The sequence below is a fragment of the Pholis gunnellus genome, assembly GCF_910591455.1.
Source record: "Pholis gunnellus genome assembly, chromosome: 4".
Classification (NCBI taxonomy): domain Eukaryota; kingdom Metazoa; phylum Chordata; class Actinopteri; order Perciformes; family Pholidae; genus Pholis; species Pholis gunnellus.
The window spans coordinates 21,972,438-21,994,044 of NC_136530.1; positions in this window are offsets into that span (position 1 = coordinate 21,972,438).

Sequence of the window (21,607 nt, forward strand, 5' to 3'; positions counted from 1 at the left end):
TCCAGTAGAGTCTGAAAGCTAAAGTCACAGGTGTTCCTCCTCACATGCCAGCCGCTCGCTCCAGACGAAGGTCAGCCTTTCGCTCTGCTTACAGTACTTTTCTAACATACACGCACATAACGTACGGAAACACCGCCCATAGCTGCACTATAACAGCTCCATTCACAGCTCCCAAAAATAACAGCACAGTACGCTGGAAGGCCGAGCCAACCTCCACCCACCCCCCCCATCCCCCTCATCCTTTACTTCTTTCCTTTCATATTCAGTTTTCTTTAACGCTCAATAAATGTTGACTTTATTTTGGTTCTGCTGAATTCCTTAATGAGACCCTCGGCTTCCACGGACCAGACCGGGCAATTCCAGCAGCCTTATAAGGACATGTGTGGCAGAAAGAAAGACGTGCTCTGCTGTTTGATATACCTTCAACACTACCCACCTCCGTCTCTTTACTGCACTTTATTCCTCCTCCTCCTCCTTCTCTCATTTTTGGTACCAGTCTGTTCTTTTTATTATATACCTTGAACAATTCTGTAGATCTTTCATTTTCATGACTATCAGGGATAAAGGTGTTCATTTCCTCAATAAACCTTTACTGATCATGAAGAACATCGATTAATAAGCTAGGGGACACGGGTGTCTTTATTTCTACGTTTTCTAGGAAGGGGAGTCTTAATGCTGCAGCACTCAATGCTACAAGTTTCTCAGTTATATATACATATATATATATATATAAATAACTGACAAATGTGTAGCATTGGTCTAACAATGATCAGGTCTGGCTCTCAGCTTTTGTTCCAGTTCATCCCAAACATTTTGGGTGGGATTGAGATCAAGACTCTGTGCAGACCGGTCAGGTTCTTCCACATCAAAGTGGGAATAACATTTTTATTGGAACTGGCTTTGAGCACTGGGAAATTGTCATGTTGAAACAGGAAAGTGACACAAACCTTTGACTCAAAGATAAAGAACACTACTATTTAAAATAAATACACACACACACACACACACACACACACACACACACACACACACTATATAGTTTCACAACTACATATACTTTCACATTGTAATTATTTAAAGTAATAATATTGCTGTGCAGACATTAAGTCCTTTATCCAGCCAGGAATAAAAAGGATTTTAGTCCGGTCAATGGTTAATATTGTGCTTACTCTGGAACTAAGTGTTGAACAAACAGACCGGCTGATGACCATCCGCCAACTAGAAGGTCAAAAAGGTGTCAAAATTAAACCACAAAGGTTCTGCAGCGAGGACAGACGGTTGAAATGTTCTCCCTTCATGATCACAGCCAAACTGCTGACTCGGCTCTGGCCCACGTCTGACCACGCGGCGATGACACTGGCCGCCCCCTCGTCTCACTGCACACTGATCCGTCTCAAGGCTCACCGCTTACTCCGCATGCCAGGGCTGATAACCCTAATCGTCAGTGCTATCTTGAGCATATGGATGTCTGTCTGCGTGTGTACTTGTGTCTGAGTGGCCTATCTTTGCAAGGTCTTCACGACGGGCATTCAGACGGACAGCCTTCAGACGGAGGTCCTGAGGGAGACGAGGCAGAAGGCAGGGATGTGTCAACTAGACGCTGATTAAGAAGTGTGAACCAAAGCAGGACAGAGACGTGCTGGCTGAGTTTAGTCAGTATGACTGGTTGAACTATAAATGTGAGAGACGCTTTGATAAAATACAGAACACACAACTAATATAACCTTCGTTTAATCAGTTGTATTGAAATTGAGATCTAATCGTTCTTGTCGACTGGCATGAAAACCTAATGCTGCGTGTATCCAAACACAACAGAGGAAAAGTTTAACTGCTTTAGCTGTGAACTGTAACAGAGGTGAACCTTTTTAATGGACTATAACATGATGAATAAGCCTTTTAGTAGAGATAGATTTCAGCCTGAATCCCCATCCATTTATTCTGTGAAACCTGGTCCTTTTTAGGGATCATTTCACATTTTGAGTGACTCATCAAATAAGGGAGGAAATGTAACTTTCAGAGATGCTCCAATCACTTCTTTTTGCCAAAAGTCAAGAATTCTAAATATCATCATTGACATTTTTTATAGTCATCTATAATGGTTATCTGCATAGATACACTGCATTGATACAAACAAATGCTTTATAAGATATTATAATATAATAATAATAATACTATTATAAGAAATGAAGGAAACACCTTCACTAGTTTGATTAAAAAAAGAAAAGAAAACAAGGTGTTTGATGGTACGAAACCAGGCAACCTCACAGTCTCTGCACCAACTGTCATTCAAAAAACAACAGTCCTAGCATCAATTAGCCTAAAATCATGTAAATGTTAAATTGAACATAAGTTGAACAAATTAGATATGTTAATGAGCATATTATTGAAACTGAACAGAGTCAGGAATACAACTGTTTGATAGGCCGCTTAGTACCAATGACTGAAGCATGACATGACATTTTAGAAAATAGTTTTTTTCTAACTACGACAATTTGCATATTTCCCAAAATATGGAACAATTCCTTTAACATTTTTGATATTTCAGTTTTCAGTCACTGACTTCAGTGACATTATGTACTTGTATCTCATGTCACACCTTCCAAAACAAATCACTTTCATTTGCAATTTAGCGGTAAAAACAATCATTTAAATGTGTCGATTAAATGGTGAATTACACTTCTGTACGTGGAGTTAAATAAATAAAAGCTGCAGACAGGCTGCTGGTCCAAACTGTCAGATAAACAGTATTTTATGATAAAACTAAAACTGCAACTACATCTCACACACGTGAATACAGACTTTCAATATGTAGGCCTAATTAGCAGCTAAAATATTATCTTAAATTAAAATCTATTTCCTCCCAGCTGGACATTTTGCAGCTCGACCACTGACCTCCATCTGAACTCAAAGTGTTGAAGGAAGAAACACAGAACTGAAACTTGAAAGAGTAGATAACTGCCAAAACAAGGAAACACTTGTGCAATGGAAGGATTCAGAGAGCATTAAACCTGTGAGGTAAAACTTTCCTGGCAGGGGCCGAGGTTCCTCTGAGGGCAAAATGAACACGAGTGAATACAACATAGTTCTATATAATCATCATTCATCCTGAGGATATCAGGCCTGATTAGAGCACGCTCAGTGAGAACATGGGCCTCGCTTGGTCACTAAGATTGATGAGGATGAGAAGTGCACGAACCACTCGTCATCACAGCTTCAGTCACCTGATCTAAACCCAGCTGAACAGGTCTCACACTGCATTTTCCACTTCCAATGAAACACCAGATGACGGGATTTTTCATGGCAGAACAGAGTCGCACTCTCCGTTTCTGGAATGTTTTTTGTTATTTTTCCATGACACCTTATGTTGAAGGTTTATTTAATTTGGGCTGTTTCAAGTACATTTATACATCAGGAAAAAAAAGATCTTTCTCTCCCAGGTGCTATTGAAGTGACACTCCACCCAGAAAAACATGTTTTCATGGTAGGGAAAGGGCATCAAAGCATATGCAGAAACCTCTCAAACCACTCCTGCAGCATAATACGCTCCTCCTCCGTCTAACCATATGCTCAGTACGTGTCAAAAATCCTTGTCTTGCCAAGACCTTTGGAGCTTTGACAAAATGCTTAAAGCTGCACTAATCAAAATTCAAAAGGTTTTACTAGTGACAAAAAACAAACCAGAATTGATATTTTGGTTCAATCTCATCAGCATTGTTTCACGTAGCAGCTGGTAAATCCATTGTCCACAACCTGCCCAGCACCAAACGGACAAAGTAAGAGAAAAGAAGTGGAACATCTAGCAGCTAGAAAGCAGCAGCAGTCCACCACCATGAACACAAACAAGACAAAGCCTGAGGACTCATCTCCACAGACAGCAAAGCTTTACGCACTCCAAGCTTTTTTCATAGTATTAATTAGGCAACAAATGACTGAGAAATGATTAAAGGCTGTTCTCTGATGTAGAGTCAGGTGCCAATAGCCAGTGCTGTTTTGGATCCAGTTCAAGGCTGATTGAATACCCAGAACTGTGAAGCTTCAAGGCCAACAAACCTCTTATCAAGTCGTTTATCTCCTCTCTCTCTGTTTTTTAGTAGCAATCAGCAGTGTAGAAAACACTCATTCACAGGTCTCATTTTTTTTGAGCAGACAGTGATCATCACTTTTGCCGGTTAGAATAGCTGAAGGCAGACTACGTTAGCTGTAATTTTCATGTTCATAATCAATTTGAGCTAATTACACATTTACTGCCGTTTCGACGGCCATTAACATGAAAGAAATTGCAGGTGAGAAACGTTACGTTTCCAGTGATGGTTATTTATGTATGCATGTGCACGAACACCTCGCTGCCGTAAGCCCAGGCTGTAGAGGAGAGGAAGGCACGGGAGAACCAGAACCAGGACTGAGCAGACTAGAAAACCTCATTTTCTGCAGCGGGTTCTGACAAAAGGATTCTGGTGCTTGGAAACACCACTGCTTTTGTCCATAGGGACCACCAAAATTAGCACAAAATAAAAGTTAAAATATGTAATCTACAGCTTCAGTAGAGATTCATCCTGCATCTGCATCAACTCAAACCTGGATGCTTTGAGTTGGATATTTCACTTGGTTGTGTAAATTGTATCATATAAAATCGTATAAATACATACACTGAGTTCTGAGAAGTGCATCAACATCCTCCGAGCATCCTCGAAAAAACACATTCAACTCAATATTTCGTGAGCAAATACGGCCAAACTCCGGTTCATGTTTTATTGATCTGGACATTTTAGCAGCGAAGCGGTCGGCTGGCTCTGCTCTTCTCGCAGAAATGCTGTTCTTTCTCCGGCTGGTTCAACAGTTCAAAGTTATGAAATGGTCAGTTCATACTCGAGCTGGCGGGCGGACTGTTTACCGCCGGTTGACGACTGCAGAGGAACCTGCAGACTCTGCAAACATTAAACGACAGACGTGTTTATGCAGTTGGCACTTGTCAAACACAGGAGAGCTGCACTTTAAGAAACCCAGGAACTTTGAACGCTGTTTACACAGAAAGGGGAGTCTGAGAGAAGGAGGGTAGGGGATGCTGAGGTGAGGATGTTGGTTTTGGCAGCGGAGAGAACAGACTGCTACAGAGGTGAGACCAGCTGCTGCTATACCTGACCTACCGGGGGGTGTTTGTGTGGTGCATTCAGTTAAAGCACTGACAGCGGACCGTCATGTTTACTCATTTTAGACCATTCATTTTCACAAATGGATGCACTACGTGGCCAGAAGCATAAAGAGACCTTTACATTTCCAGCAATAGGTGATTCACTCAAATGTCCAAAACCACGGGCATCACTCTGCCGCTCTAACAGCTTCTCCACTCTTCTGGTTTCAGTCTTCACACCGGATGTTTTGAACCTGCTGCACTGATCTGCTCTCATTCAGACACAAGGGAATTAGTGAGGGTCCAACGCTGACGTGCAGTGATAAGGTCTGGCTAACGACCCAAACCAGTCTCACTCCCAGCTCGTCAAGTATATCAACGCTCGGTCGGTGCCCCGTCTGATACCAACAGACTGACGCACCCTTTAGCTTCACAGCATTATTAGACGCACAGAGCAACTGTTTTGTAGTATAAGTGCGAGGTAGTCCACACTGGACGGGCCGGAACACGAGACTTTCACTGAGGAGACTGCCGTTTGTGTCCCATGTGAAACAAAGCGTCAATGTTGACTCATTTTGTCATGTCTAAAACATTTAGATATCCTGTACATCAGTACATCTGAGCATGTTGACAAAGACAGTGGGAACGTCATACTAATAATGTAATCCAAACTCTGTTTAAACACTGAAACTGACCCAATGTACAGTAGCTCCTGTAAAAGTTTTAAAAAAAGTCGGTCTCCACAGCTCACCAGTTGACTATTCTGTAAAATTCAGACACATTCGTACTGTAAGGACAAACAGTCCTCTCAATGTGTCGTCACTCTGATTCAACATTAAATAAAAGTTTGTAGCTTCTTTCACTAAAATACGCTCAAAATAAGTGAGGGACGGAGCAAAGGCGACTTGTGTTTTTCCTGTCAGCATCACGCTCTGGAAAACTACTGTGAAGGCTTTGAGCACAGACACTTCACTGTCGTGAAAAAGTCAGGGACAATTGTTCTAGTGTGTTAAATATACTGCATTTAACAACATATGCAGCATGTGAGCAGGTGCCAAAGGAGTAAAATTAGAGCTTCACAACTGGACACGCGCTGTTACCAACGCCTGTAATTATAGTCGCAGCATAAAACTTGAGGCCAAACAGAAACAGAATGCATTTTTATAGGAATAACATTGTCACTCTTAAAAAGAAAAAAAAAAAACTTGGTCAGTAATTATGTCATGGCTTATAATAGTTCATATGGTGTGTCAGCAGTGGCTATTTTTAAGCCTGCAGCATGTGGCCTCTTAGTAAGGTGTGTGTGTGTGTGTGTTTATATTTGACTAAGGCGAGTGGTGGTTGAGAGCTAGGTCAGGGGTGTGTGAGCAAATGACAGGATGTGCGGTCAGGCTGGTTCACAAAATCTGCTAAGTAATATTGGTAAAGATAGAGCTGACCTCTGTCAATGGCCCCCCTGTTAACCACCGCCTGTCTCACTAACACACACCTGAATGGAGACCAGTGTATTACAGGGTGGGGTCGTGCACTGTTATACCAACACACACACAGAGAAGTGCAGGATGAGAGAAAAAGACGGGAAAAGTTATTTTATATCTGGTGGCCATTTGGGTTTATGAAACAAACTTTGACACACACACACACACACACGCACACGCTCACGCACACGCACACGCACACACGCACACACGGAGTAAGGTGCCAGTACTCTGAGCCAGCAGCTTTATGATGGTGGCTTTTATCTTAAAGACCATACTCTGTATGTCTGTTGTACATCCTATGGGAAATCTATTCCTGTATGAAAATACATGTTCCCTCAGAGTTGGAACTTTAATGTTCTGTATACACGTAGAGTTAGCTTCTTATGTAGTTGTCTAGTGTCCACAAATATATTTATACAGTGCATAGCCTGATATTCAGTCTAAGTAGCCATTTCCATTTCATGCAAGCCATTTTCTCTTTGGGAGGAGTTAAGAAATATGTTGAATATGTATTGTAGGTTGACTGTCAACAACCTGTAGAGCTGCAACAATTCAATCTACGCTTGTCACCTTTTTCTGGCTATTTTTCTGGCTCTGACACAGAGAGATGATGTCACCATTTTCTATTCAGTGAAGTAAACAGCCGTCAATGAACACAGCACCAGATTTGAATAACTGAACAAATCGGAGATGTGATTGGCAATTCAGAGGTCTGCAACTAGAAAAAAAAAGGCCTAACATGTAAATACAATGAGAAAGACTAAATACAGCCCATAATCGTTGCCAAAGAAGACTCGTTAGAAATGAGGAAGTTGCAGCTAAATTCAATGCTGATGGAGTTTCCTTAATGTCTCATGTTTTTGTTTCTGATTTCATTTTTCCATTTCAGCAAAGAAATGCAGAGATGTACGTGTACCTGAGTTCACCATGAAGTAGTGGTATGCAATAACTACTTGGGCCAATACTGCGTACATGAGTACTGACCCACTGCTGCTGCTGTCCCTGTTGCTTCTCCACTGTCTGTTCAGAGCTCCACTGACTGGGCCGCCTGCTAAACTGCAGCTCCTGCTGGGAGTATGACAGTGAAAGCTTGTGAAACTATAGCAGGGTATATTTATCCTCCATTTCCACGGGGTTTCTTAGCAGCTAAAGAATGGCTGTCACCTTCAAAGTCAAGAGAAATGTCACCGAATGCAGAGAAGCAGCCAATTTTCTCCTGACGTAACCTTTGAAGCAGACGAGCGCTGAAGGCAGTGTAACATCCAGTAAGCGGTTTCTGCATTCTGAGGAAGTTTCTTGCAGCAGTTTGGAGTTCAGAAGTTTAGGCTCAAGCCCAGATTCATTGTTGTGAAAGCTTTCAGACAAAAACCCCATACCGGAACCAATATGTTAATGTCAACGCATGACAAGCTGCCGACTGTTTAGTTCTCCCTGACATCATTTTAGTCTTCATAGAGTCCCAACACAGTCCCAACAATTAACTGGACAACTTGTTGGCATCACTGTGTTGTAAATGTGTTTTAAATTATCATGAGAGAATAGAGTGTTTATGCTGCCGAGTGGTGTGTGTGTGTGTGTGTGTGTGTGTGTGTGTGTGTGTGTGTGTGTGTGTGTGTGTGTGTGTGTGTGTGTGTGTGTGTGTGTGTGTGTGTGTGCCATGACAAGAAGCAAAGAAATAATTAACAGTAACTCAGCGTATTACAGTAAGTTTAAACATGTGTACATGTGTAGCTGCTACATAGCAAAATTCCACTGTTGTTGTAATGTGGAGTTTAATCACACTGCTAAAAATACACTTAACCGGAGTCAAATTGTCATTTTTTCCGAGGAGCTTTGAGCTACAGAAAAAAAAAAGAAATCAGTGCCTGTTAAACTTTTCCCTAAAGACAGAAATGTGCACTCCTGTGAAACATGTGGCCTTTAGAGGGAGCACAGAAATAAAGAGCGAGACCTCAAGCTGAGAAAGGCTGAGCTCACTTAGAATTCTGAACAAGAATATCCAACAGATTAAAGGAAAAGAAAGAGAGAAAGTAACTACAGGGAAGTGAGAAGGGGTTCCTGTTCAATTGGAGGTGACAGCAATTCCATCTGGGAGAGTACCTCCTAGTGCCAGAGAGGAGAGGAAAGGAGAGAAGGAGCAATCAGAGGACGGGGACAGCAGAGGTTGAAATGAGCAAATGGAATATTTAATATTTAGAAAATTATAAAAAAAAAGAAAAAAAAGAAATCACACAAACAAGACAGGATGGAAATGTACTTACTAGAAATAAAACACATGTTACTGGGTGGAAGAAGTGACCATGTCATGTCCACTGCTAATGTGTTCATTAGGTGACTCCTCCTCCCTGCCTCCTTTCATCCTTTCTAACTTCATCATTCCGTCTCTTTCCTCCCTGACCTTTTCTTGAGGTGAGGCTTCTGAGGCTCCATTGATGGATTAAAAATAAATGAGGGTAAACATAGCATAGGGAAACCGGTTGCTGCTCAATGAGCTCTGCGGCGGTCCGCGTGTTAAGAGAAACAACAGCAGCTCCCTTTGTCCACACATTCATCAAATCCTCACTCCTCAGTCGTTCTCCGTCCTCTCCATTTGTCTTTCTCAATCCCTCTGCCCTCCCCACTCTGAGCCCATGTTCACACTAATGTGAATAAATGTCGAAATGCCTCGTGTCAATTTGAAAAAGTCGGCTTTTCGGACTGCAACGTCAAAGCAACAGAAGCAAAGACCACGTGAGGCTTTAATGTTTATTTTACCACAAAGAAAAAACAATTGGTTGGATGGATGAAAATGGAGAAATAACTTTGTTGCTCTTTGGCTCACGACAGCATTTGCTTTAAAATGGTAAAATATCTGACTGAAACCAAATCATCTCAATGAAATCACTGATTAGCGGAACTGCTAACAGAAGTGAAGTACTTCTGCACAGGGTTAGTACAGAAGGGTCAACATATTTGCCCTGTTTAACTAGATTAACATGATTATTCAGGAAAATAATTCTGCTCTGTGTTTTTCCAAATTAATGAGATTCCTCAATATCCCAAGAGGAGATATCTTTTCTTGAGAGCTTGATTTCATGGAAGCAAACATGTCCCGACTTTTCAGTTTAATTGAGAAACTGGGAGATAGCTTTCTTGTGCCTTTTACTAATATAGATGGTATTGTTGATAGTTTGTCGACTTTGCGCAGGTACCTTTGGACTTTGCTGTTTGGATGTAAAGCCCATTGTAAACCGCTGGACATGGCGGTAGAGTCACCGGTAGGAATTATATATTATACAAGAACTGCCCGGGCACTTCTAGGCTACAAGTTCCCACTCGCACACATACCAAGTCCACTCAGAGAGTGAGTTAGTGAGCAAAAAAGATAGATTCATGTTATTTCGCACCATCATTACCGATACAACCCCGCCACCATAAAACCTTGATTCGCCTACCGCACGCAGACCAGCCAACGGGCCTGAGAAACAACAACAGCCAGCTAAACAATAGACTACAGCCAGTGCCCTAACATTACTTTAGGCCCTGGGGCTACGGAAGTTTTGGAGGCCCTACCCTCCCATCGCAATATACCACGGCAACATCAATTCAATACAAGACAATGTGCTGCACAGGATAGTCCAAATCTTCCTTTATTTGTTTTTTCATATTCATTTGGATCTCTTTTAGCTTGTTGGCTGATCCTTCTACATTCCACATAAAAAATAAATCAAAGCAGATGAATCATCTTATATCTGTGAAGCAAGCTGTATCGATACAGCTTGCGTCACAGAGGTAAGATGATTCATCTGAAATCAAATCTTAAATATCTACCTGTACTGACCCTATACTTGAAATGATATAGCACTGTTGAAGGGTCAGGCTGATTAGCAACAGCAACCGTTGTCAACGCATGTGAAAGCTTCATGCAGAACTTCGAGGAATCTCGGTAACTCAGAAAAAAGGGCAAGAATCATCATGTTTTTGTTACCCTAGACTGAACCCTTCAACTCTACAGAGGGAGCGAGTCCCCTTCACAGAGTACGCCACTTTGCACGCCATGTTTCTACCGTAGCCCAGAATGGACAAACTAGACAATGGCCCTAGAGAGGGCACTTTATGTTTTTATGTTACCTAAAGGCCACCTTAGTTGGCCGACACGCTTGGAAAGGAAAGGATGAGGAGTTGTAATCACGCTGTGCAATATGCAACCTGACCACTAGAAGCCACTAAATCCCACGCACTGCTCCTTTAAAAAGGAGGAACACAAATGCCAATGTGCCTTAATTCTAACTCCGGAAGCAAGAACATTTTTACCTGTGTCCAGAATAGACAGATAATGCTATGCAGAGATGACAACATTTAAAATGTGAGGATTTCCTGCTTTTCTAAATATCATTACGCGAACTTTGGCGGCTGAAAGGAAAAAAAAACATGAGCTTAACAAACTAATCAAGTACGTCACTTTTCACTTGTACTCTTTCTGGGGAAACTGAAAATAAGCTGACTACTTGACTGTAAGTCCTGGCTCATTCTGCTTTACCACTCCCCCCCCCATCGGCCACCAGGTTGGAGAAACAGTTGAAATAGTAAAAGGATTGCCAGCTGCCCATTTTCCTTTTTAAATTAGTAGCTCAGCTATAGCTGGCAACAGCTGAGACTCACATGGTCCCTCCATGAGGCCCAACACTGAGGACAGTCACTCAGCTCATTGTCCGCCGAATAAAAATATCTGTCTGTGTCTGTCTAGTGAAAAGAAGCAGTCAGCTGGTAGTCATTAGTCGTACTGGCAGTCCTACTTCTCCTACTGGGACTCTGCGCCTGGCTGGTCATGTGAGAAATCAAAGGAAACTTCGAACGGCAGTAAAATAACAGAGGAGAATCTGCACGGAGAGCGTACACAGTGAGAGTTCACAATTTATGACAAGACACTGAAACCACTCCAACCTTGGACAAACGCACCAAAGAATAGTATAAATTAAAAGGAAGATGTTTGCAGTTAAACAACCAACATGTAAGTGCATCTGAGTTCAACAGGAGGTAAAAAAAAAAGTGGGGAAGCGGACAGAAGGCAGACTGTGGAAACTGTAAACTCTGTAAGATTATTCAGAAGTAACTACGAGGCTACAATATATTCACAGGATCATTGTGATCTATAAAAGGTTCTATGTGTAAGTTACGGACAAATCTTTGGCTGAAAACATTAAAAAAATGAACATTATTAACAGATAGTGGAGGGGTTACAGTGTTGACGTTATGTCAGAGACTTGTTGCAGAGATATCCATCTGAAATGAGCTTGCTAATCAGCTAGTCTTGTAATACCACTTGTACCTCGAGAGCCGATAGTGAGTCACTGTAGCGTCCAGTCTGCCCTCAGTCCAACATGAGAGGATGAAGTAGTGCTTGTCAATCAGACGTTGGGTCTGTGTACATTTTCATAGTTTATTGATTTGATTAAATCCAAAGTGGCAAGAACACAACCTGTATGTTTGTGTCGTCCTCTCCGCCGCCAAGAGGCTGCGTCTTCAGGAGAAGAGTGGGATGCAGCTCTGGGAGTCAGCATGACTAAATATAGATCGTATGGACCCCTATTTGTTTGTATGCATGTGGTCAGGTACTACACATTACTACTCATTTAAAGTAATAGTTAACACTTCGATCAATAAATATAAATATATGTAATTCATTCATTACTTTAAACCTGTAGTTAAGTGCCACAGAGTCTGCAGATAACCCACCTGACTATACAAGTCCACGGCAGTTCACAGCTGAACACAGGCAGGAAACCAGACTGCTGCTGTGAGATAGATGCATTTAACTTCCTTCTCACTGACATGTTTGTAATACCTGAACTGGAAACTGGTGTGTGTGTGTGTGTGTAGGTGTGTGTGGTCATACTAACCAGACACTACAGGTCTGCTGGGAAGTGTGAAACAGACATGAGCCAGAGAGACCAAAGCCCCTTTTGTTTATAGGAGAAGTGTAAAGAAAGAAAGAGATGGGCTGAGAGCAACGACGTGGATATGATGTGGGTCAATACATATTTGGAAAAGAAAAATTGGACAAAAAAAGAAAAGAAGGGAGGAGAGAGCGAGAGCGAGAGTGAGACCACATGATTGTAAATGAATCATTTGTGATTTGGTGAGGGCTATTTGAATAAAAGTGACTTTTGTTTACAGAGAATAGTCCTAAAAAGAGAAAATATCCAGTGAGCGGCAGTTGTGTGGATGAAAATGCCTCGTTGATGCCAGAGGTCAGAGGAGAATGGGCAGAGTGGTTGGAGATGATAGAAAGGCAACAGTAACTCAAATAACCACTCGTTACAACCAAGGTCTGCAGAATACCATCTCTGAACGCACAACACGTGGAACCTTGAAGCAGACGGGCTACAGCAGCAGAAGACCACACCGGGTGCCACTCCGGTCAGCTAACAACAGGAAACTGAGGCTATAATTCTCACGGGCTCACCAACATTGGACAATAGAAGATTGGAAAAAAACGTTGCCTGGTCTGACGAGTCGATTTCAGCTGCGACATTCAGATGGTAGGGTCAGAATTTGGCATCAACAACAAGAAAGCGTGGATCCATCCTGCCTTGTATCAACGGTTCAGGCTGGTGGTGGTGTAATGGTGTGGGGGATATTTTCTTGGCACACTTTGGACCCTTTAGCACCAATTGAGCATCGTTGAAACGCCACGGCCTACCTGAGTATTGTTGCTGACCATGTCCATCCCTTTATGACCACAGTGAACTCATCTTCTGATGGCTACTTCCAGCAGGATGATGCAGCATGTCACAAAGCTCAAATCATCTCAAACTGCTTTCTTGAACATGACGATGAGTTCACTGTACTCCAATGGCCTCCACAGTCACCACATCTCAATCCAATAGAGCTCCTTTGGGATGTGGTGGAACGGGAGATTCGCATCATGGATGTGCAGCCGACAAATCTGCAGCAACTGCGTGATGCCATCGTGTCAATATGGACCAAAATCTGTGAGGAATGTTTCAAACACCTTGTTGAATCTATGCTACGAAGAATTAAGGCAAAAGGGGTCCAACCCGGTACTAGCAAGGTGTACCTAATAAAATGGCCGGTGTATTCTCCTCACAGAAAATAGACGTATTTCTACAGGAATAAGTAGTTTTAGACCGAATGGCATCACGTTCAGACCTGGAAGTTATTCCACCCTTTGGCCACACGCCACAATTGTAGCTTGGAGCTCTTGGTGTCAGCACTTTGGCCAGTGTTTCCACTCTTAGCACCATTGGCTGCGATCCGCCGGCTCATCTGTCGCCATGTTATGATTTCTTTTTGTGACAGGTCTCCTGTTTTATGTGGAAGCTCAATGATAAACCTAGTGTCTGGCTTAAATTTGGTCTTGTGGCCAGCAGATACTAGTCTAAAACTTTTTTGGCACAATGTCCTGCCTCGATTTCGATACATTAGATTAACCATTTCGATGGCTTCAAACATATAGATAACAGATAATCATTCCTCCTAATCTATCACACCTTCAAGGTGTCGAGCAGGAATCAGGGCTTGGTGGGTTCCATACCTGTATTGGTAAATCAGTCTCAGAGCTGTGAACAGATGCCTTCAGAATCTCCTCAGTTAGATATTCTTCTGACTCTGCTCCGAGTGGATCTGTGGCAGAGAGTCAGGAACTTCAGCCAGAATGGGAGGATTACTGGGTTCTACCAAGCCAGTGACAGGGATTCAACATAATCACACTATTTCATTGTGTTGCACCTCTGGGAAAGTTGTGTGTGTGTGTGTGTGTGTGTGTGTGTGTGTGTGTGTGTGTGTGTGTGTGTGTGTGTGTGTGTGTGTGTGTGTGTGTGTGTGTGTGTGTGTGTCCAACTGTCTGGAGAAAAAAAGAGGGGTGGAAGAGAAGTGATAGTTGTGCCAGATTCTATGTTTGCGGCTGACAGCAGGATTTAAGACCAGAGCTTCCAGTAAAAAGGAGCTCCTGCATTGGTCTGCCATCTGTATCACAATATTAAAGCCCTGATTTTTCTTCTTCTTTTTTTTTTTCTCAAAAAGACAGACTTTAAGCTGAACCTGTTTTAGTATTTCCTATTAAGTTCATTATTTTCTAGTAAATTGTAATAGTAAGTCAAAATCTGTAATTTCTTATTCATTTTTAGTGTAACACCTTGAACGGGGTTTTATTGCCCTATTACCACTTCAATTCTGTCTGGGGATGCTTTTTTTCATATTACTGTCCCTGAAGTGGAAGGTTTTGGAACAATTATGTCTTCTAAGAGCCTATATGTTTGCATATTAACAAGCATAATTGACTTTTACGGGAGTCGAGTCCCACTCACTCTTTCCATAGACAATGTTACATGACTCACAGGAGCACTTAAGGCTTGCATCGGCATGAAAAACTCTCCAAGCTGAATGATCAGTAAGAGTAGAACAACCATGTTACAAAGTCACTAACTTTAATAAAAAAATGTACAAGTCTGTCTTTGTAGAAGAAGTCAACTATGACTCCCATGGTGCATTTCAGCAAAGAACATCCGATCACAGAGCTTAAAATGCTGTAACATTCACCGCTCATGGCGTGGGAAAGCGTAACATTATGGTATTGATAAATCTAACAGTACAATCTGCAGCCTAAATTAATTTACTATTTGATTGTGCTTTCTATCGGGGGTCGGAGTCGATGCGGAGTGAACGGATGGACGCTCACACATTGCTGACATTTTGCTGCTAGAGTAAGGTTACGGTTGGAGTGGAGGCAGAAACCTGAGGCAGAATTTCAAAACCTGGGCAAACAAAACCAGAAATATCTGAAAGGAGCGATACCAACAGAGGGAAGGTAAGAAAATATAACTTTGGTAAACCAATCTTAAATGTATTTACTTTGTTATCCTGTCATATTCACAAAATAAAGCCACATGGTCATGGTGTCACAGAAACCGTTAAAAGAATATGATGCGTCATCTTTTCACTGTGGGAGCTGCCACGTCGATGTTTGGATGAGATACTGTACAGCTTCCCTTTCATCATGAAGGTGAATCATGCCAGCAGACTCCAGGGCTTCAGTAGGCCGGACAACTTGCTGTGATGTTTTCATTTATATGTGCAGCTTGAGCCTCTCACAGTGAAGTCAACGTTATATAACTTCAGATGTAACCTGCATCCTCGCTGACTCGCCGCCATCGACTTTTCACTTCACTTTTTAGCTCTGAACTCACCGACAAAGACCACTCACACACTCCCACCACCTGGCGTCAACACACACACACACACACACACACACACACACACACACACACACACAATGATGCATTCAAAAGCATCTTCTCCAAGAAATTGATGCACATGAGCAGTATTTCTCACACATGCCCACGGAGTGACGCATTTAAATGTTGGCAGGAATCACGGAATAAATAAATTCGGACACGAAGTTGCAGCAGGTTGTTCCAACTGATCCGCCCCTTCCCCCGATCCTGTATCCATTCCATATTCCACATTTCGAGCCAAACTATCCAATAACATGCTGACATCTCAGCTTTCTTGACCAACCGATACATAGTTGCGATGTCCTAAAGGATCATTAAGGTTTATAACAATTCAAATCTTATTTAGTGACCTGTTGCATCAAGAAACACGAGCAGTCAGACGATCAGATAACTCTCCATGTTTTCCAAACTTATCGAACATCTCAACTATGACTCTGACGAAGTCGGATTATTACAAACACCTCAGGTTCAGATGTCCTTTTCAGTTTTACCTCCAAGTAAAGTGGTTTAGATCATCTGGATGATGGACTGCTTGTGTGTCTTGCTACGTTGGATCCTTTGGTGATGTCACGGTGTTCCCGCATCTCAACAATTAATTAGCAGTTTTACAATTTTATCAAACGTGGTGAAAAACTACTAAAAATAAGACCCAAGTCATGATAAACTAGATCTATCGCTTAAGCATAGCCACGATCTGTCCATGCACTCCTGCCCTGTGGAAAACACCAGAGCCGGACTCTGTGTCTGTCAGCTCGTTACAGAGTTCTTCTGCCCCTAAGTGGCCAAACAAAAGAATCCATTAATGAAACTTTGAGCACATTCTACATCCATCCTCAACCCACGTGTCACTCAGGACGATTGGACAACCTTGCCCGCGAGCAAATGCTCACTGATTCACAGCTCTACACCAACTGGGTAAATGTGGAGAATTCTCACTCCTCATTCACAAACTATCGAGTAGCCCCCCCCCCCCCCTCCCCTCCCCTCCCCTCCCCTCTAGCAAGGCTAGTTTAACGCCAGCAAAAGATGAATGTGGTTGAGCTGAATGAATACGAGGGAGGGCAACACGTGCCTTAACGTCTCCTTGAAAGAATCAAAGTTGTTTCTTTAAAGTCCATGTGATGGAGTTAATGGGCCGAGTTAAACTGAGCAGCCTCGTTCTGCAGGAGATGTGACCTGAGATCCACCTTTTTCCTCAGCAGCGTGTAAAACAGACATATGAGTCACTTAACGCAGCAGCTTATACAATACGCTCCTCTGTACATTACATTCTCCCGAAGGTCGGGTACAAAAGGAAAGCAGTGAAAAGAAACATCCACAGCAGGCGAAGAAAAGAGGACTAAGTGCACCGAGTTGATGTGTCCTCAACTGCTCTACTTGTTGGCTTTGTGCTACTTTTTTGCTACATTATGTCAATGTTAGAGCTCTGTGTTATGTGTAATCGGACTCAAGTGGTGTTTGCAGTTATTCTGAGAAATAGCAGGTATCAGAGTAATAAAGGAATGAAATGAATGCACCTAAAAATACAAAAGAGCCAAACAAAGCATGACACACATATACACACACACACCACAAACGGCTGCTGTTGTGTGCTGGGTTCAATGTCCTCAACTCCCCTCGTCGCCATAACTGCTGTAAAAAGCAGTACAGAAGGTCATTTTCTCCTCTCTGTATCCATCTGTCTCACTGTCTGCGTTTTTCCATTCCTCCCAGAGTTCATTGCTCTGCGGGGAGCTACAGGTGTCCGCCCAGTGCCCCCTTTATCGCACCATGTGGTGTGTCTGTGCTGCGGGATGAAACATGGCAACACAGTGGGATTTCTCCCTCTGATGTTCTTTCATGCTGCGTGTCCCCCCACCCACCCCCCCAACACGCACCTCCACCAAATCACTCATTCACTCTCTTCCAGCAGGGAGGAGGTGGGGGTGTTCTGGTTGAGTCTCGATCATGGTGGAGAAGGTTTCTTGGAGAAAATCAGAAAAAAAAAAAAACTACAAATTGATTGTTTATATTTTTGAAATTTGAAAGAACCAATTATAATAGCAGGTTCTGTACAATACAGCACACATTCTCACTCACAACACATCAAACACCCTCGCTTAGTCAGCGGCTCTACACTTCCTAGCATTGCAGGGACGGCACTTGCACTCGTTACATGCATAATGTCTTTTCAAAATAAACCTCGGGGTTTAAAGGAAAGGTACAGTTTCTGCTTGCATGTGGTGAATTTTCAAAATAATCTTCCCACTTTTTCTAGAATTGACATGGACACGGCTATCGTGTCTTGTACCAAGGATGGAGTTTCACTGCCAGGCGTCTACAAATGCAGCACAGAGAACAGACGTCTTCACGGGAAAATATCCTGGCAAGCGAAAGCCACACTCGCATGCGGTGACAACGAACCTGCTGAAATCCTGATACAGGCCAAAAGACTGCAGAAATACATGGAGAGGCCCAATTAAAGCACAAACGTGGTCCCTCGATCCCTCTCTCGCTTGTGTCCGCTGCAGCTGATGAACATGCAAGAGAGCAGAGATAGACGTGCGTCAGAACCTTCCATCTGTGTCCACCTGCAGGGTGCAACGCTTCATCTTCATCACGAGACTCTGTTGATCGCACACAAAAGTCGAGTCATGAACCGCTCCGCTCATTGTCTGGACTCAGCAGAGACGGCCTTTCACTTCCGATCTCATTGAGCCGGCAGTAGCGACGAGATGGCGAACCCACAATGCTTTACATCTGCTCAATTGTTCCCCCAACGGTCTCTTCATTTGTCCTCTGGCGCGTCGCCGAACAAACAAAGGCACTGCTGTTGTGCTTGTGTCTGGAATGCGAACCGGCCTCCATGATTATATCATCGAAACACACAAACCACACGCTGTAAATTGCAGGCTGTGTAAAAAACATCATTATGGGCCTTTCCAAGTCATTGCACGGTTTTTACTGTTAATTAAAATTCCATTTATTGTAGTCGGGTAGAAAGAAAAAAATCTGCTGTTCCAGCAGCCTGGCACGGATAATGGATGCTTTATAAATCGTCAGTGAAATGAAAAAAAAAAAAAAAGAAAAGAAGTTTAAAGACAGCTGGGACAGAAACGGCAGCCATTGTGAAATTTAAACAAGGGTTGGCTCTCGTAGCACGGTGCGGTCTGTGAGGTCGGCTTGTTCATATAGCGCTGGCAACAGCTTAGAGTCCTATATTTCACACCAAAGGCTTCACATCTCAGCCTCTCTCATGCATTAACAACACTTTAAGGCCGGATCAACAGCAGGCTTGTGAGAAATCTTGACCCCAGGAGGGCCAGGCAGAAATCAATGCACAGGGAATCGATTAAAAAGGCCATCAGACGCATGGCCGCCTCCTGTGCCAGCTTCACAAAGCCGAGGGACAGAGCACCGTGACCAGTCTCTCTCCCAATCGTGAAACCATAAACACACTGGACATGAATGTCTCATTTGTGGATTATGTACATGTGCCGCCCCACATGCGAGCCAGGGTCGTATCGCATGGTTAGCTTTACCACTGTCATTTTCTCTTTGTCCCTGCTCTGCTACCGCTCCGTGTCGTTTCACGCCTCAGCTACATTAAGCCTCATGTGTTTCCAGTTAAAATACAGGCCCAGTCCCTGCTGCTCTGAATGTGGGATTGTGCTGCAGTTGAATAATTAGTCTGAGGTGAAAGAGAAGCGATACAGTGCATCCAGCAGCAGTAACGCGCAGTCATAAAGATGTGGTTTGGGTTTAACCCTTACTTTACCACAGTGAAACGCTGTGTGTAGTGTAAAGGGTCCAGAAATGGAGGGAGAACAATTAGCAGTCACACATTAGACAATGTGAAAGAGAAGGCAGCAGTTTGTCGAGGTTTTGGAGGCAAAACTGAAAGTGAGCTCACCTGAAATGTTGCTAACAATCTCTCATTGTACAGGATAACTGCAAACTAGGCAAGTAGAAAACGTTCTAGACTAGCTCAATTTTATCTTATGGACATAGGACTTTACAATGTTGCCTCTCATTCACAAACACACACTGGTTTGGTTTCCACCAATTCCTGAGAGAAATATCTGACTCTTCAGCTGCTAGATGTTTGACTTTCTTCACCAGCTAGTTTCTTGTTTCATGAAATGAATTGCCTGCTGCTGCTGCAAACAGAGTGAACCAAGACTACGAGCTAAAAGAGGCTAAAAAGCTATGTAGATACAAGGGCAGTAGTAAAACTACTCACTATGCAGAGCCTTTCAGGGTCTCTTATTGCCATATCAATGATATTATTATTCCTGAATAATTAAAACCCATTTTAATGTTGTAACTGGTCATGGTGGAGTAATTTTAATCACTTTATATAATGTTTAGTACTATAATCTATGATCATTTTAAATATTTATGCACAGTTACTAGTGATGTATAGTATCTGTAAAAAACATAGTGAAGGGTAACAGCATGAAGTACATCGTAATACTTAAGTACATTGCTTTAGTAAATGCACTTAATGACCTTTCAACAAAATGGTGATGGAACTACGGTGGCCCTGACAGTTCAATGCACTGCAAATAAAGAAAAAAACATGCAAATAGACACAACACAAGCAAATGAAGAAACATCTTTGCCAACTTGACAACACTTAAAACATTTCCACGACATCGGTAGCATTAAAAAAATAGAAGCTCACAGCAAAACAGGTTAACACTAAATGCACACGGGCGGGACACCCGGCGCTCGTTCGCATGATCACATGATCCAGAAACTATAATAATAAGCAAAAGGCTGCGAATTATGCAGTTTGCCAACCTCTGTTTAATCTAATAAGAGACATTTTCACTCGGTTCATCACACTTCAATCTCTTTTTACTGCAGCACAATGGGTTTGTCAGTCGAGCAGATAGACTGAACTGTTCTGAAAAAGCAAAAGGTTAAATTTGTATTTGCAATATGAATAGTTTTATATCATAAAAGATCAATACTTAGTGTCCGTGATACTATGCTGTATTCCCCCCACCCCTAGTTAACAGTTCACTTTTTAGTGTCCCTTGGAAACCGTTTCCGTTGTGAGCTTTTTTATTTATTCTTCTTTCTGAACTTTCTGTAAAGCTTCTGCTGCTTTGCAATGTGTTTGCCTGCTGCATCGAAAACAATAAACTAGGTCACAGTGTCACAGGACACATTCTACTTTCACAGCATGTTATTTTAAAAGATGACTTCATGACACTCACAGATGACATTTCAATAGCTTCTAAATTGCAAACAGCAGTTATGTGCTGAGGGAGTCTTGGGACAGAACCATGTTGTAAGATAGAGGGCTTTGGAATTTGTCTCCAAATATCCAGCGAGGACACTTGCAACATAATAATAAAAAAACAGTGCTGGAAATAAAATGAGTGCTCCTTTAAATGTGCGACGTAAAAGCAGCAGGCTGCAGAGCAAACACGCCAATAGAGAAGTACTTTGGCGCGACTCTTTGACAAACATGCCAGGTAAAACACTGAATCGGCATCCTGTCAGACAGCTTTGACACGTGTTAGCAGGAAAATAGAGAGGCGTGTTTAAACGCATCACACGTGTAGCATTTAGCACGTGGGGTTTCATTCTGGATCTGGTTCCAGGGTGGAAAAATACCCAGATTCTCTGAGTTCAAATGTATTTTGTAAGATGTTTTTTCCCTCATCTCTTTTTATTAGCAAAAATAAAATGTAAACATTCAGCCAACTTGATTACTGTTTGACTACTTAGGGTCAGCAGAATAAGATGTAAACACAACACTGACACAT